Source organism: Ambystoma mexicanum, chromosome 3q, assembly GCF_040938575.1.
Source record: "Ambystoma mexicanum isolate Mex_15411 chromosome 3q, UKY_AmexF1_1, whole genome shotgun sequence".
Lineage (NCBI taxonomy): Eukaryota > Metazoa > Chordata > Amphibia > Caudata > Ambystomatidae > Ambystoma > Ambystoma mexicanum.
The window spans coordinates 230,022,945-230,039,554 of record NC_090926.1 but is presented as its reverse complement, the minus strand read 5'-3'; the positions used below and the strand labels follow the sequence as shown (position 1 = coordinate 230,039,554).

The window sequence follows — 16,610 nt, the reverse complement described above, 5'->3', positions numbered from 1 at the left end:
AGCATAGTGTACATACTGTGAAGCAGCCAATTCTGACAAGCCAGTAATAGTATTAGTTACTTGTGATATGCACACTAGGAGGTTGAGCATTTTGAGGCACAGGACTAAGAAAGAGACCATAAGGGCACAGTGAGTCAAATCAGAGCCTAACGGTGGGTATGGCATCTGTGGAGGGAGGCTGTGGGGACAGGTGGTGCGGGGGAGGTGAGGGTTTTGCACTAGATAGCCTGGTCTCATGATCCATCGATTTTCTTACAACCAACCTTTCACAGCATCTGTGAAATGACCCTTACTGCCCCCTCAGTAAACCTACCAGACATCTGCAGAGCCAAGAGTGAGCTGGAGAGTGTGATAGCAATGGGTTTCCAGGTAAACACACAAGAGTTTCCTTAGGTTCATTCCAGGAAGATTTGTCCAGTGTGCTTAAGAGTAGGCCTAGGCCTGGCTCTGAGAACTTCATGCTGTCTAGGTAGATCTGGTGAGACCATCATTGTTCTAGTAGTAATGGCCAGACAAGGTAATTACACAATGATGCCATTGGTTGGAGCGAAGGAGCATTTCAGACTCTTGTGAGGACGAGCAGTAATATTTTGCCCTAGAATTTCTTGGTTAGCAGGTGGCGGAAGCAGATGAAGCAACAAGCCTGAGGAGCCTTGGGAGTGTAGTAAGTGGCCAGATGGATAGTGGCAAAGATGTGGCTTTCACAGTCAAATCACTGATGAACAGCATAGCTTCTTTTTTCTTTAGCTAGGTCTATACTAACCAAAGGGCAAAGCACAATGAAGGCGAAAACGGGTGCAACACCAAAAAAAGATTCCCTCCCACACCCCACAAAAGTAAAAGGAGCATGGGACCACCGACCATCTCTAGAGATACTGAAAACCAAAACCGGTTTGATCATTAGTGTCATCATCCACCCTACACTCTTCGTCAAACTGCAAAGCAGTTTTGGAATGAGAGAGAGATGGGAGGAAATGCATTAGAATTATACTTTCCACTAAGCAAGAAACACAGAGAGGAAACCTAGTCTTTGCCCATCAAGGAAGCAAACCGATTGCATTTGCTCTCCTCCCTGGAGGACAGCAGCGTCGGTATAGTTGGAAAAGGAGAACAATCACTTAACTGTCCAATTCCATTGTGTAAGGAGCAGAGCATCGATTTCTTAGATTAAGTGCTCTGTCACTTGATGAGTGACAAGCAAATTACATTCTTGTTTATGTAAAACATTGCATTTGATTGTGTAGACTAAACACCATTTGGAATACCTGCACTGTCAAACGGTATTTTTCAACTCTACCACATTGATATGGATTTCTCAGTCTTGATTATAGGACTTTTGGTCTTCTGCAATGTGACTTCCCATCTGCCTAGGGAAGAACCCTGTGCTATGTATCTCTCTTGGTGCAGTAGGAGGAAGAGGGAGGTTGTTGAACTAGGACGACCAGCATGACCTACTTAGAGACAAGCATGAGATGGGATACTATGTCAAGATCGAAGACGAGCCTTATGCGCGACATTGCCAGACTGCTCGCTATGATCCAGAACCTGTCAGTGAGAGTAGTGGATACGGGGACACTGATAAACCCTCTTGTGCTACCAGGATGGACATAACACACGTCTGCTTTCTGGGCAATGCCAACTGCACCATCTCCGCCCAGAGGCGTAAAGGTGTACTCAAAGATAGACACTACGTTAGAAGAGCTGCCCACTTCAGAAGCAGGTTGTGCAGCACAAGGGATCCTCAGACATCCTTTCAGCAAGGAAATGGGCAAATGTGTCAGTAGTACTTTCACAGCTCTCGAAAAAGTACAATCGTTGATGAAGCGCATTTCTACCTCCAAGATTGTTGCTAGGGCCACTCGTTCACCCACTTTCCAGGTCCCGACAGAACAGAGCAACCTCCCAGTACTGATAGGAACAGAGAGTGGACAATTTCTTCCTCACCAGGGGCAGAGCAATAAGTCGCTGTTGCACTCAGTCTTCCTGTGGGTATGATTTGTGCAGCATCAGCGCCACTGACCCCAACAGGAGGCAGTACAGCAGGTGTCACGCAAGTGTGCAATGCATTACTGAGCGATGCTTGGCTCAGGGGGGACACAGTTCGAGGCTTTCACCTGGAATACTTTGTCAACCCATCCAGTGGCAGTCGCCCAGGCCAATAGCAAACCATCTGGCACGAGATGCAAGATGTAGCCAAGCTGGCGCAGAAAGAGATAATTTGTATGGCCATTGAGCAAGCTCAGGGATTTTCAGCAACCTCTTTTTAGTAAAAAGTAAAGCGAAGGCCTGGCCCGTCATCAACTTGCAGTGCCTAAACAGTTTCATCTCAGACACTTCAAGATGAAGGGCATCCATAGGCTCAGCAACGTCTTAACAAGGAGCTGGCTAAACCACCTGGACATGACGGAGCTTACCTTGCAATTCCAATCTCCCCAACCCCACTGACGAATCGAGAGAATTCGGCCCTTCTCCCCATGGTCCTGTGAGGCTAGGGAGGTGAGCCAACTTCGCAATAACCTCCAAAGGGATAGAGGTAAGTGGGACTCACCGGAAGTGAATCACCTTAGGGGACAATAACTCCTGGTCCTGTGAGGAACTCCCTCAAGTGGTACATGCTATGGTCTACATGCAATGTTTCACCAGACTCAACGACAAACCAAGACTCGGCCGAGGATGCTGTAATAACAAATCCTGTGAAATACCAAAACTGGGACGAAGAAGCCATAACATCAGAAACGATAAACTGTCAATACTGGGACGAAGAAACAACTAATGGATGTTATCTCAGAGAAAAGCCCATGTCCCTTTAAAACTGAAAATCCAATCCACGGAGGTGTGGATAAATGTGACTCCAGCAAAAGACGAAAGAGGGAGACAGAGAGAAACCCATGCGTGTCAGCTGGGGAATCCCTGAAGCAGAATACAGCTTGACAGAGAGGAACTCCAAAGCCCGTGAGTTTCAAACTCACAAACTTTGCAAAACAGTGCGCCGGATCAAGGGTGAATTCAGAACACGAGAACGTGAAAGGGCAATAGCCCAACCGGAGGTGGTGGCAGGATCATTGCCGATATCGCTTGCTTGTGTGGTCAACTACGAAGAACCGCAACGTTGTGAAAAGAACAGAAAATACGAGGAGAGAGAGAGATGCCAGAACAGGAGAGACGCAAGTGGTCTGAACCAAAAAAAGGTCTGCAAGAGGGAAGGCTCCCACAGACATTCCCGTACCGCAAGAAAGGTAAAGGGGAAAACAGGAGACCATCAGTATGACTGTGATAACGTGATAGAAAGAACTATTGAATTACTAAATATTTAGAGAAGAGAAGAATGGATAAAAAAATACCCTAGGGGAAGGGGAAGATAACTAGACATCCTATACAAAACCAAGATAAACTGGAAAAGGGAGCATGATATGAAAGAGCCTAAAGAAAATGGGCAATTGAACCACATAGCTCCAACAAAGCTCATTAAAAGGGTACTCTGAAAATCACAGACAAGAAAGGAGAACTAAAAATTCCAAGACGGATAAACCAAGAGAAGAGAAAGCCAACTAACCAAATTAAGGAACTGAAGAGTTTGATATAAGAAGTTACAAGAGACTATTTGTGACATCTATATTGAAAGCCTGGTACTAAAAGTACCAGCTGAAGAGTGGAGTCATTCTCAAGCGACTATTTTCGAATCCTGTAGTTATGTTATGTTATTTTGCACTTATATAGCGCCTTATAGACCATTGGTATGGTCTGAAGGCGCTGGTAGGTTGAACGCCCTTGGGAACCGAAGTTCAGATAAGTAGAGAGAGTAGAGAGTCAAAGGTGCATGTGAGCACCGGGTAGTGGAAGATTGAAGGGAGTTTTTTTCCATGCCCAAGTTAGTTTTTATAGTGGTAGGGTTAGAAAAGGGTAGGTTTGGGCAGCAGACTTCTTCCTTTGTTGAACAGTCACGACTGACTGGCGAGCACCTTCGTTAAACAAAATAGGCAGGGACGACCCATAAAGATAGGGAAAGTAAGGCTTTAGCCGCATTTTATTTTGTATTTATTGGATATTTGTAAGGCACCTATACAACAAATGGTGCTTCAAGGCGCCACAAGACAAATAAGGGGGGGATGGGGTTGGGGGAGGAGAAAGATAACAATAACGGTCCTACTAGGCCTTGTGACATCCAGATCATGCAAGTGCGGTAATAAGAAGTGGGGGGGGGCTGGGGCAGTAGGCCAAAGTGTGAAGTGCTAGGGAGGGAGGAAAAGTACACGGTCAAGAGAGGGTGGGCGAGGGGGTGGGAGGAGGCCCAAAGGGGCTAGCTGATAGCCGAGTGCTAAGGGGAGGCCAGGAGGGCAAGGGCCAGGGATTGCATGGGGTGTAGGGGGTGAGGGTCCACATTCCAAGTGCGAGGAGCAGGGTGTGTACTGGGGGGTGCTGCCCTGTAGAACTCAGAGGGAACCAGTCACTGCGGCAGACAGGTGTTAGAAGGGGAAGGAGAGAGGGAAGGAAGAGAAAAGGAGGGTCTTGAGGAGCTTCCGGACTTAAGGAGATCCAGCTAAAGCCTGAGAGTTGCAGGGAGACTATTCCAGAGGGAGGTTCCTGTGGAGGAGAGACATCTACCCCCAACTCTCTGCTTAGAGAAGCGCCTGAGCAAGATTTAGGGATACGGTTTAATCTAGCGGGGTCCCAGGCCCCAGAAAGCCTTGTGGATGATGCAGAGTGTCTTTAACTTGATCGTAGTAGCAACCAGGAGCCAGTGGAAAGATTTATTACGGTTGGAGAGATGCCCCTGTGCTGGAGGCCAAGGATAAGTCTCACAGTCCTATTCTGGATTAGTTGAAGGGGCAAAGGGAGGATAAAGGAAGATTGAGGAAGAGGTTGTTACAATGGTAGGACTCATCTATTGAAGATGGTAGAGCTCTTGAGACTACTTAATCACTTTACTAATGTCCCGTCCGACATACCAAAAGCCTTTTTTTTTCTTTAATGAACCTCAATACCATATGTCGAGTATTTCTATGGCGAGAAGCAGGTTGGCACTAGCGAAATTGCAGAGCCCGTATGATCAAGGTAGTATAAAAGCACAACATTTCGAAGCATATTTTGTGGCGAGCCAACTCCAATTTGTCACAAACTGGCTGTCGAATGTTAGGGAGAATTCTCTTATAAGGCTAATTTCCCAAACCTAGTGACTCCCCCAGCAGCTTTGCTGGATTTTTGTGGTCTGTTTTTTTTCTCCTGCTAAGAGCGAGACTCTTTTCCTCCCACTCTTAGACATGATTTGAGGTGCTTTTTGACTTCGTATGTGTTCATGGGCTATGGGGTAATCTCTTTCTACTACATAGGGCATCATCTGTTTTTGTATGCGTGTTACACAGCACTCACAGTGCAGTAACACAGGGGTGTCATAGTGACTCCCCAACATAGACTCCATACCCTGGGACGGACTACTGTCTCCCAGAGCATGTAAAGTCACCATTGACTTTACTAGTCCTGAATTGTGAACAGAACCAGTACACACCATCATATTGTGGAAGTACTGGTAGAGGTAATTCGATTGCCCCTGGGTCTGTTTCCAAGGGGGCACTGTGCAGTCCCCCCTGTAGAGTTTCTGGCTGGTGGCAGTGGTTACCACGCAAAATATTCCTTAGGAATATTCTCTATGGGAATTTCCCATTGATTTTAAACGCACCACTTTTTGGTGCAATGTTAAAAAATACTGCTGCTTTATTTATTTAATATTAAATCCACGGTTGGGTCTTTTTGCCAGAACTCGGTTCCAAAATGGCGTTTGTGTCCGTCTCTGTAACTCTGACCAAGGTCGAGCCCTTTGTTCCACTATTTTGGCGGGCTTCTCCACAGAAGCCTCCAAATGGTGCCACTCTGTCTGGGTTCCATAGGAGGGGTGGAGGGGGGATTTGGCACCGTGGACTGAGTTGCCGTAGAAACTCAAGTTGCACACTTCTCCGATTGGCCCAGACAGCTAGGCTGATGAATGGGGGTTTTTCTGCATTAAAGCAGGGCCTTTGGGACTCGAACTTCAGAAGTCGCCACAGGACCTAGGAATCCGAAGAGGGAGAAGCTGAGCCATCTGCAACGACGACACCACCGGTGAAGCCCTGCTGCAACAAACTCGCCACTTTCCCAACGACAAAAGAAGATCTTCTGCTGGACGAGTCTTCCCCCCCCCCGGCCCCTGAGCTGGTGGGACCAACCAGTTCGCCTCTTTCGCCTTCCAAAGACGTCTCTTGGTCGAATCGCCCGTGCCAAGCACCTTGGCGGCCGGATAGCCAAGCTTCACCACTTTGACCGCAAATAAAAGGACTGCACCTTTTAATCGGCAACTCCGCGGCTGGTTTCATCCCTGGGCAGTGCAACGACTCCAAGTTTCCTCCTCGACGAGATCCTCTCTTCCCGTGGTCGGAACAACTGCCACCGCTGGAGCTTCCTCTCTCTTAAGATACTATGTCCTACCTGGCCTCCCTTTCTACAGATTGCTAAAGGTGACCCTTAAATCCTTGGCTTTCCATACTGGGTTGGCCCCAGACCTTCTAACTTAGTTTCTTGAACTAAACCAACCTCTTTTGAACACTCTGCAAAGACTTTTAGTGCAACAAACTGTGTGATCCTGGGCACATTTTGCTTTGCTCCATTTAAAGTGGGCTTGGCCTATGAACTTTGGCTCTACAGTATATTCTGCCTTTATTCCCTTGCTATGACTCAAGTGTTGGGACTGTATTATTCTTATGCTCTGCCTTTTTCTCTCCCTCTAACCAAACTATTGGAGTGCCATCTTAGTTAAGCGCTCACATCTGTCTTAACAAATAGTGGTGTTTTAACTCTGGCTTGTCTAATAGTTATTAAGGGAGGTGTGTATACTTTATCTGACTGTGTTTTAACTTGCTGTTGATTTAGAGTGCTAGTGTATTGCCTAAAGTGTGTTTTAAATAAATAACTCTATACGTTTGATACAAAGCTCTGGTCAGTGTTTGTTTGCTCTACTGTGTTTTTAGCCCTATTGTGTATACTCTACATACTGCCTTACTCTTCTTGAGGGAAGTCTGACTGCTCAGCCACAGCTACCAGATACATCTGGGTGGTGCAGACTGCTACCAATTGGGTTTACTGCTTACTCCTGTAGTCTTGATCTTTTTGCAGTGTTCCCTAAGGGAACTGCACAGGATTCTGCCTAACATTGGAACAGACCCAAGACACTCAACTGCTAAAGGCAGCATGTGCTCCATTCTTTCTAAAAGAGCTGATATGGAGTGTAGCGCTGCAGGACCCACGACCTCTGTTGCTGCTGCAGCTGGGCAGGACAATTTGGCATAGGGCTTGTTTTTTTGGGAAAGAAACACCTTATTCCCCACAGATCCCATTGGTGACACTGAAGCCGGAGGATGCACAACTTAGACTGAACGTGAGGAAGTACTGGGAACCCGTGGGGGTGGCGACGGTGGGTGATGTTTTATGGGAGGGGAGACCGATTAATTTCAATGTACTCGCCCTAGAAACAGGTGTACAAATGGGCCAGCATATAATCCACACAACACTTCTTACACGACTTAAGCAGAAATGGCCGGGGGAAGACATGGAACTGCAAGACGACGAAACAATAGAAACACTCTACGATATTTCAGAGGGCAGGCACGCTGTGTCGAGAATATATGAGATCATGCCGAGACCGGGGGATATGCTGGTGCAGACCAGGCGTAACTGGGAAGCAGATTTGCAGAACAATTGACAGACAGAAGCTGGGGCAGAGCGATTTATTATCATAAAGTGTCCAGAAACGCTAAACGACAGCTGATCGAATTGTATGTAACTGATAGGGCATATCTAACCCCGAAGAAAAAAAACAAATTCAGTAAGGCACATGAACAATATTGCCCGAAATGTGTTAATGCCGACCTAGTGCACATGTTTTGGGCTTGTACGGAGATCAGAAAATACTGGGAAGAGATAGCCCAGGCCTTGGCCAGAGCAGGTATAACATTAGATTCCCCCACTGCTTGCTTGCTGGGTAGCTTTGCGAGGCCAAAGCAAACAAGACATGTTAGTAAATTGAAAGATCTGACATATATCCTGGCGAAATGAAGGCTAGCTATGGGTTGGAATGCACGCAAAGGCCCAGAGGTGTGCCAGTGGTGGGTTGACTTCTAGAAATGGACACTGGCAGAAACCGCAGTGTGGCAAGTGGCGGCCCATCAGGGCCAGGGCAAACAATATGTAAATTTAGAATCCCGGAAGCACACGTTACAGGAATTGGTAGCCTCCACGCACAACAGTAACATTGGGGATGGGCAAGCACAGTAGCAAACGGCAGACTAGGGATTACTTGATATAATGGGTACAGACTGTTTCATGTTAATTTAATCTATGATCGGAAGGTAATGGGCGCGGAAGAGGGTGGGGGACTTGGGAGGGGAGGTCAGTAGTGAATGAACAGACATAATCAGTCAAGTATTGTCATGTGAAGAATATAAGAGTCTGTACATTGTACTGTTAAAAAAACAATAAAAGTGTTTTATTTATTTTTTTAAAAGAGGTTGTTGCAGTACTCCAGCCTAGAGAGGACCAGAGTTCTGGAGACATGAGATTCTGGTGGAAGGTGAGGAAAGGGAGAAAGCTTCAGAGGAGGTGCAGCCGATAGTGGGCCTTCTTGGCAAGGTCCACGATGTGAGGAGAGAGGAGTCAAAGATGACACCAAGGTCTTTTGCCTCACAAGAGGATGAGGGGAAGGGACCCATAGAAGGTGGCCAGAGGGGAGGGAAGGAGGGAGCTGGGGTCCCATGAGAAGGATCTCAGTCTTACTGACATTAAGGTAGAGTTCATTGGCAGCACTCCATGCCTGAATAGCCGTCAGTCAGGGACGAGAAAGGAGGAAGAGGAGGCAGAAGAGGGAAGCTTAAAGGAGAGCTGTGTTTTATCTGTATAATATTGGAAGCGAGTAGAGAAGGAGAAGATACGGTGGGCCAGAGGGGCAAGTTAGATGTTGAAGAGCCACGGCGAGAGGATAGAGCCTTGAGGTACACTGCAGGAGGAGAGTGCGATAGGGGAGAGAAAAAGGCCCAGTTGAATCTGTGAAGGTCATTCGGAGAGGAATGAGGACAACCAGTCCAGTGGCAAGGGTGTCACAGCACAGATTTGCCAGAGTGGCATGATTGACCATGTTGAAGGCGGAGGAAAGATCCAGAAGGATAAGAATGGATGGAGAGTTGGAATCGAGATTTGAGAGCAAGTATTCACAGGTGTTCAGTAGAGCAGTTTCCATGCCTCTGGCTGCTCTGAAGCCAGACTGGTGGTCGTATAGCCTAATACTTTAATAAATAATATAAACCATGTCCTCAATAAGTCTGTGTCCTTTTGACTCGCCACGTCACACAGACATTTTCACCAGTTCCAGTGGGTAGGCGACGTCTGGGAATTCACTAGACTCATCTGCACCATGGTTTTTCACCAGACTGATGAAACTCATAGTAGAGGCTCTCTGAGAGAGGGGGCGGGGGGAAGGAGAGCAATTTGGCGACATGATCATCATGTCACAGGACGAAGGCCTGATGAGGCAGTAAGCCCAAATAATGCACCTGCTGCACAGTTTAGGACTCCTGGTAAATTGGGAGAAGTCAGAATTAACTCCCTGGCCCTGCCCGAGGTCTCTGGGTTTCCTGGTTGACACAAAAGAGGCAACCTTGAAGCTCCCTCATTAGCAAAATCCAATCGACCAGACGGGAGAGTCATACTCTGCTGAGAAAAAAAAACAGGGTTTTGTGTGTGAACTAGCAAGAGTGCTAGCATTACTTCCTTTTCCATTCAACCTACAATTCTCAGTACCTTACGCCATCTGTAGTTGCAGAAACTCAAGAGCATTCACTTACTTCACAGTCTGTCATATGCACAGCTCTTAACTCTCCCAGTGGGAGAGGAGTTAAATCGTTGGCCAACACACATGGAGGCATGGAATGGTAGGATATTTCAGGTCAGGCCCAGATAATATAGAGTTGATCCCTAGTCGAGAAGGATACAGAGCAGTCTCCACAGGAGGAAAATGGTCATCCTGTGAGGTGGAGCTTCAGAAACGGTCTAGAGCTCCTGGCCTGGGAGGGTCTTTCACAGTCCATTTGATCACTAAGGGCAGAGCTAGCCAATTCAAGTGGGCACTGGGCCCGTAATGGGGGAAATCTCATGGCACGTACCTTAGAAACATACTGGTATATTGCACATGACATATATGATCATTTGAAAAGGAAAAAGAAAATATTGTTACTAGTTCAGGTGGTGTGAGAAGTGGCATAACCCCTGAAATTCAACTCCAGAATTTCCCACCTGCGCAGCTCATGAGCATGTAGATGCCATGAATGGAGAGTGGGACCATCAGCTGAATTTCATGGGTTTTGTTGAGATTAAGTGCTAAACCTATCGCCAAGTTAAACTTTTTTCACTGCATATATACTATATATGGACAACTCTCTCGACAAAGCAAAAAAATAAAAACTACACCAGGCAGGATTTTGAGTAATTACAGAACTCAACAAAATGCCCTTATGAAAAATACCCTCTAGACCATGAAACTGTTTTAACTAAAGAAGATAAAAAATAAAAGTACCTATTCACCTCCAACGGGAATTAAAACTAAATTCTGAACTATGGAAGACAAGACATTCCCAGACAATTGATGTTAATACTAGTAAAGATTTCAAAAAGGATATCAACATTTTCTAGCTCCTTATCAACATGTCCTTCATACCAACTGATTTTTAGAAACAGTTCATCTGGTGACAATATGATTCTAAATAGAGCTAATCTCCTTTATTTTCTCCATGATGTACCCAGCTTAAGATCGCCAACATCTAGAGACATTCATCAAGTGGAATTTATCAATGACTCTAGATTTGATCAGGGAATTTTGCATGTTCATTCGCAAATTATAGCAGAAACATGGTTTGCAGCTCCTGGCCTACTAATAGGTTATGACCGATATGAAAAAAGCAAATGTGATAATATGGTAACGCCGATCAAGGCGGATACAAATAGTAATAGATATTTTCACCCACATTCATCTGAGATTACTTTTGTATGGTAAATTAGTCATCTCTCTGGTAAGGTATATTGATAATGTATGTTTGACAAAAGATTTTCACACAAGACTGGTCCTGGTTGGCAAAAGCCCTTCAACCATAAAGGGAAGTTACAATACTCAGCATCTTTAGAACCCATTTAACAAGAGGTCTTGGAATACTGAGTGCTTTTTACACACGTTCCAAGTAGACCGAGTATTTCTAATTACAATGTATTTATATTGCAAGAAGTATGGATGAGAGAAAGGCCCCTTTTTAAACAGCTTTACACTATTTTTAAAGTCAGCTTTAAAAGGATTGATGTACTGCCCTGCAAAGGCATCATGAAGTAGACACAGACAACGGATCCAAATTTGTACTCAAAATGTTTTAACTTAAAATGCAGGATGGAATGAGGCCTAACTTGCCCTACGCTAAGGGGTGGGGGTCCCCTACCTAAAGAAAACCAAGAATAGTCTGTGGCAGAATGTCCAACTCAAAATAACCGTCTGTGTTGAAATCCAATACTTGCTCTCACAACTAACTGTATACAATGTGTAGGGATGTCGGCATCAAAAGAAATAGTGTTCGAAGTAAAGTTCTGCACTTCTTCCAACTCTTGGCTTGTAATCAGCTTCCCCTTCCCCAAGTTCAAAACAATTTACAAGATATCAGGGTTCCCTTCCCCAAGAGTTCACATCTTCCAGCTTTCAAAACAATACCATTCCTTGGGACACTTTGCAGCTCTTGTCATCAGTACTTTCACTGGTTCATAAAGATAAGTCAGTTTCTTCAAAATCACACAGGCGGCTGTTAAAAAAACACAAGCTTCTCTAATGGATACTATCATGGGCTTTTTCAATAAGGGGGGTGGGAGGTCACTCTGTCTCGGTGCAGTTTTCAGACCATACGGTCTGACCCCATTACAGGTCACGCAACCGATACCCCTCATCTGCTTTTCATCAACAATTGTCCATTGCTTTTCTTTGTCAGTGAATTGTGAAAAACCATAGGGTGTTTCACAACCTAATACCCAGAGATCCCGTACTCGGGTGGCATGGGGAAAGCCATCGCTTTTGGATCCTAACCCTGGGGGTGGATGAGGGAGGATCACCTGGGTAGGGGGACCTCGGAGATTGGGGTATCCCCCTATTGCCACAACCTATCCAATCCCTATCCCCGCTTATTTCATGGGAAACTACAGCTCCCATAATTCCTCCCCACATTACATTGGCAACACTACTGAGCTGAGGAAGATGAGGAATAAGGTTATGCAGATTACCTCCACTGACTTGTAGTGGTGCTGTAGCAGTGATGAGGCCAGGTCGAGTCAGGCATGTAATTCTAACTATATGCACCTGCCACTTGTTAACACTCCCGTGCAGACAAATCAAAGGTGGCGTGCGCAGGCACACTGAGCGAGGTTGGGTAGGAGAAGGAACAGCTCTTTCGGGGTATGGATGTGAACCAGGCGGTGAGAGTCAGTAGGCCAAAGGGCTGATCTGCAGTTACGAAGATTGAGAGAGCCAGGCGAGCATCCTACACTTTTGGGAATCCATTAGCTTTCCAAGAATGAAACAGAGTGAGCGGAGGAAAGAAACCTTCAAGGTTCTTATGAGCAGCCTGTGACCCTCCCAGGTGAACAACGAAGTTGGGGAGCAGCAGAGGAGGCGTTGGAAACTGCCTTGACTCCTGCAAGAAGAGCGATGATGAAAGAAGGCGGATTAACACAACCGGTGAGTGATTGAAGGCAACATAAGTCCGGTAGATCTTAAAAGCATAAGTAACTAACCTAAAGTTGAAGGTTGCACGTAGGACTATAAAAACGCATAATCGAAAAGGACAATTGCTGAAATGTAAAAGGAATTGATACAAAGTAACAGTGATCCTGCAAGGTGAAATTGCACATTCGAAAGTCTCTGAAATGTTATGAATTAATTGGTAATCAAAGGCAAGAAAGTCAATACGATCCTGAAGGAAAGCTGAATGTATGAAAAGCAAAGTATGTGAACTCTGAATATGCCAATTGGGCAAAATGCATGAACTTTGAAAGAGGCAAAACAACAGAAATTAAGAAAACTACAAATACCAAGAAGTAACAGTGTTGCATATGAATTTTGGAAAAAAGGCCCAAGAAGCCAAACCGAAGAGAATAAGACACTACAAGTACCAAGAGGCGTTGGTGTTGTGAGAAGGAAGATTGTAGAACTTTTGAAAGAGTTCAAAGTGGCCATGCAGAGGTCTATATAAAATCCTTGCAGTTTTAAAGTCTTCAACAATGAAAAGACACTAGAGACAAAAAGGTGGGGACGGGAACCCCCATGAAGAGAAAAGACAGAATCGAGCCCGGCAGAGAGCAGAGAGAAGACTGTACAGAATTGTCTGATAAAGTGAAAAGTGAGGCTTGAGCCGAGCAGGGGGGAAGCCTGTACATTTATTACAAGGCGAGTGAAGCCCAAGGAACTGAATGAACTACCAGAAGCTTGAAGCCCAAGCCTGAACTGTTAAATTGTATCAGTAAGCCAAAGTGTGCAAGACTGAAGGAACTGTGCCAGCCACCCATACTTTTTGGGAAACTCTCTGGACCCTGTGGTACTGAACATGGGGAAGGGAGTTTGTTAAAGCCATTCTGACATTTCTTTTGAGATACTATTTTCCTTTTGTATTCCCTTAACACATTTGTCATTTTGAGAAGGAGGAGTAGGTTATGTTTTCTTAGTATAGGCCTTTTTATTTTATTTTGACTAGACGGACTTGGACTGTTTGTTATTCATTTAATGGTCTAGAGTTTGGGCCAGTTTAGAATTCTACCAACCCAACCAAAATACCAAATAAAAGTTTTTGAAACTTGTATCTATTGTGTCTGTGTCTACTATCGATACAATGCCTTCCTTACAGAAGCTTGTCTCGTTCATCAGAGTCACACTCTTCCAACACTTTACTGTGGCTTGGTGTATTCTTCTGGCTCCTGCCAAAAAGGTTTTCTCTTAACCTGCAGTTCCTTGAACTCGTTTTGCTCTGCCCAATACTTGGTTTCTTCTCGCATACCCTTCTTTGTATTCTCTTGGCTTTTCGAACACTTGTGTCTCAAACTATTCCTTCCGCGGCATCTGCTACTTGCACCAACTTGCTTTCATTCTATTCACAAGTACTCATAACTTGCACTTGTTCTGAGCAGCATTCAAAAGTGATTATAATGTCTTTCAATTTGTTCGGTATTCAAAGTACCCGTTTAAGCCTTCGAAAGTGCTAATAACTTTAAGTCCATTAGATTTTCTGAAGTACTTGTTTCGGCATTCAAAAGTGCTTTTAACCATTTTAAGTTCATTCGATATTCAAGAGTGCATGTTTCAGGCTCCCAGAGAGCCCCGTTCAAAGTCTTTCCCCGTTTTCACTCACTGGCTCCATATGGCATCTCCCTTCGTCTTCCCTCTGCTCCTCGCACTGCTTTCCGGCTTCCCATAACTCTGCTCTCTCTTCGCAGAGAGAACAGAGAGAACCGCTCACTCTCCTGGCTCTTGCTGCAAATGGAGTGCTTCGGTGCCCCACAGCTCCCGCTGTGTGCACTTAGCAAGGGGGGCTTGCTGGGCTTCCAAACCCTCTCGTAGCCAGCCTCTGCCACAGCATCACTCTCCTGCTCGACATGGCTCCTGGCTCCAGTGTCTCTCACTCCTCTTTCGCCAGTCAGCTTGTGTGTTTCCTTTCTTGCTGTGCGGCAAGGCTTTTCATACTCATTAGAATTGTAAAATGACCACAGGTATGGTCATTAAGTTCACATGCCTGCCCATAGTGAAACTATTAGCTGGACATGCCTGGCTGTTCCATCGGTACAACTCCATAGCCCTCTTCTTCGTCTCAGTACCAGAGTGGTGTTTGGGTATATCTGAATTAAAGGCAGTGTGCATAGCTGTGTTGGTCCTTCCTTGTCTTGGCACTTGGCGGATATGTGTTTCTATTAACAATATAAGACTGGCATGGGTTTATCTAACCCAAATGAGGATATGTCCTCCTAGTTGGTCTCTTCCTCGTCCCAGTGTTGTGATGGTGTTTGTGGGGGCATTTGGATGGAAGAAAAGGGAAAGGGCTGACAATAGCCTACAAAGGCTTCAGGGATAGAAGGTTCATTCTGGTTTGGGAATGGGAGATACCATGTCTAAGCTAAGGACATCCTCTCCCCACTCCCGAGGTTCCCTCCACCCATGGGATCCTCCCACGCATATCATCCCCCAGGGTCGGGATCCATAAGTGATGGCCTTTCCCTGGCCACCGGGGGAAAGCAGTGAGGACGCCTTCAGGTTAGTTACAGCTCTTATTGTAAAACTATGATTGGTGTTAGAAATTGTATTGGCATTGTTATTACTATGTGGCTTGATTGAAGTTCTTTTATTCAAGCAATAGAAATTAAAGTGGGGTACTAAAATCTGATTATGAACCCTTTGCCAATAATTTGTATTGGAACTCACTAAGAATGTGTCAATTGAAACTGAACGATTAAGCGATGTGTTATGTAAATGGATTACCCTTCATGATTCTAACAGTATCTTATTAGCAGGTGACTCAAATGGTTTCTGCAATGAACCGGACAAAGATATACCCGAACCTCTGATTCGAAAGAAGCCCTTGATGACAGACTAATTGGCTTGCGTTAATGGCCACATGGCGGATACACAAATGGAATGCCAACATTGAAAGCAACATCCCTCCTGGGGTGGCATGGCTAAAGAGCCATGATATAGGACGCGATTCTGGGTGCTCCTGCAGATACTCAAGGTTTTCTCAAGGCGACATGATGCCTGCTCCCGGGGCTGATTGACGTGGTCTGGATGCCCGGGGGTATGCATCATGACAATAACACATACTCAAGACGCACAGTAGCTATTACAGAATTATCTGAGATTGTTATACATGTGGAATGTCACAATGCCAGGCATCACAATTTGCTAAATGCAGGCAACACCAGGGCAGCATCGACCGGGACGGTGCCAAGGAATCACACTATAACCCACAGTAGCTTAGATAGGTTAGGATACTAGTAGTACAGTATCATCCTGCTGCACTCCGAATACTTGCACTTGAGCAGGGATAGGAGTGAGATGCAGGGATGCCTGAGCTCTAGTTGTGGAGCTGGGCAAAGGGTGGGAATTGTTGGGGGAGGGGGAGGTAGGGGGAAGGAAGGGACTTGGGGTAGTTAGAAGGAGGGCTGCCCTACAGACATGCATGGGGGTGGGATAGTGAATGCAACATGGTAGAAATGAGAGCAAGAACCATGAGAGAAGATGGGGGATCTTAAAATAGCGACCTGGAATGTCGGAGGCCTGAACAGCTACATTTAGAGGAATCAGGTAATGCATATTTAAGACGCCAAAAAATAGATATAGCCCTCCTGCAGGAAACCCATCCGACTAAAGAAAGACAAGATACCTTGGTAAAGAAATGGGGAGGGGTGACCTTAGGCTCAATCTACTCAACATACGCTAGAGGGGTCCTAATATGAGTGGCAATGACTGTCCCATTCAAGGTCCTCCAGACCTTCCTGGACACAGACGGTAGGATGGTAGTACTATGGGGAAT

At 45.6% G+C, this 16,610-nt stretch overlaps 1 protein-coding gene across 3 annotated transcripts in view; it reads right to left on the bottom strand.

Annotated features, from left to right (window-relative positions):
- Window positions 1-16,610, bottom strand: part of OS9 (OS9 endoplasmic reticulum lectin) — a 596,790-nt gene that overhangs the window by 403,496 nt on the left and 176,684 nt on the right. The gene's annotated exons all lie outside the window — the stretch shown is intronic.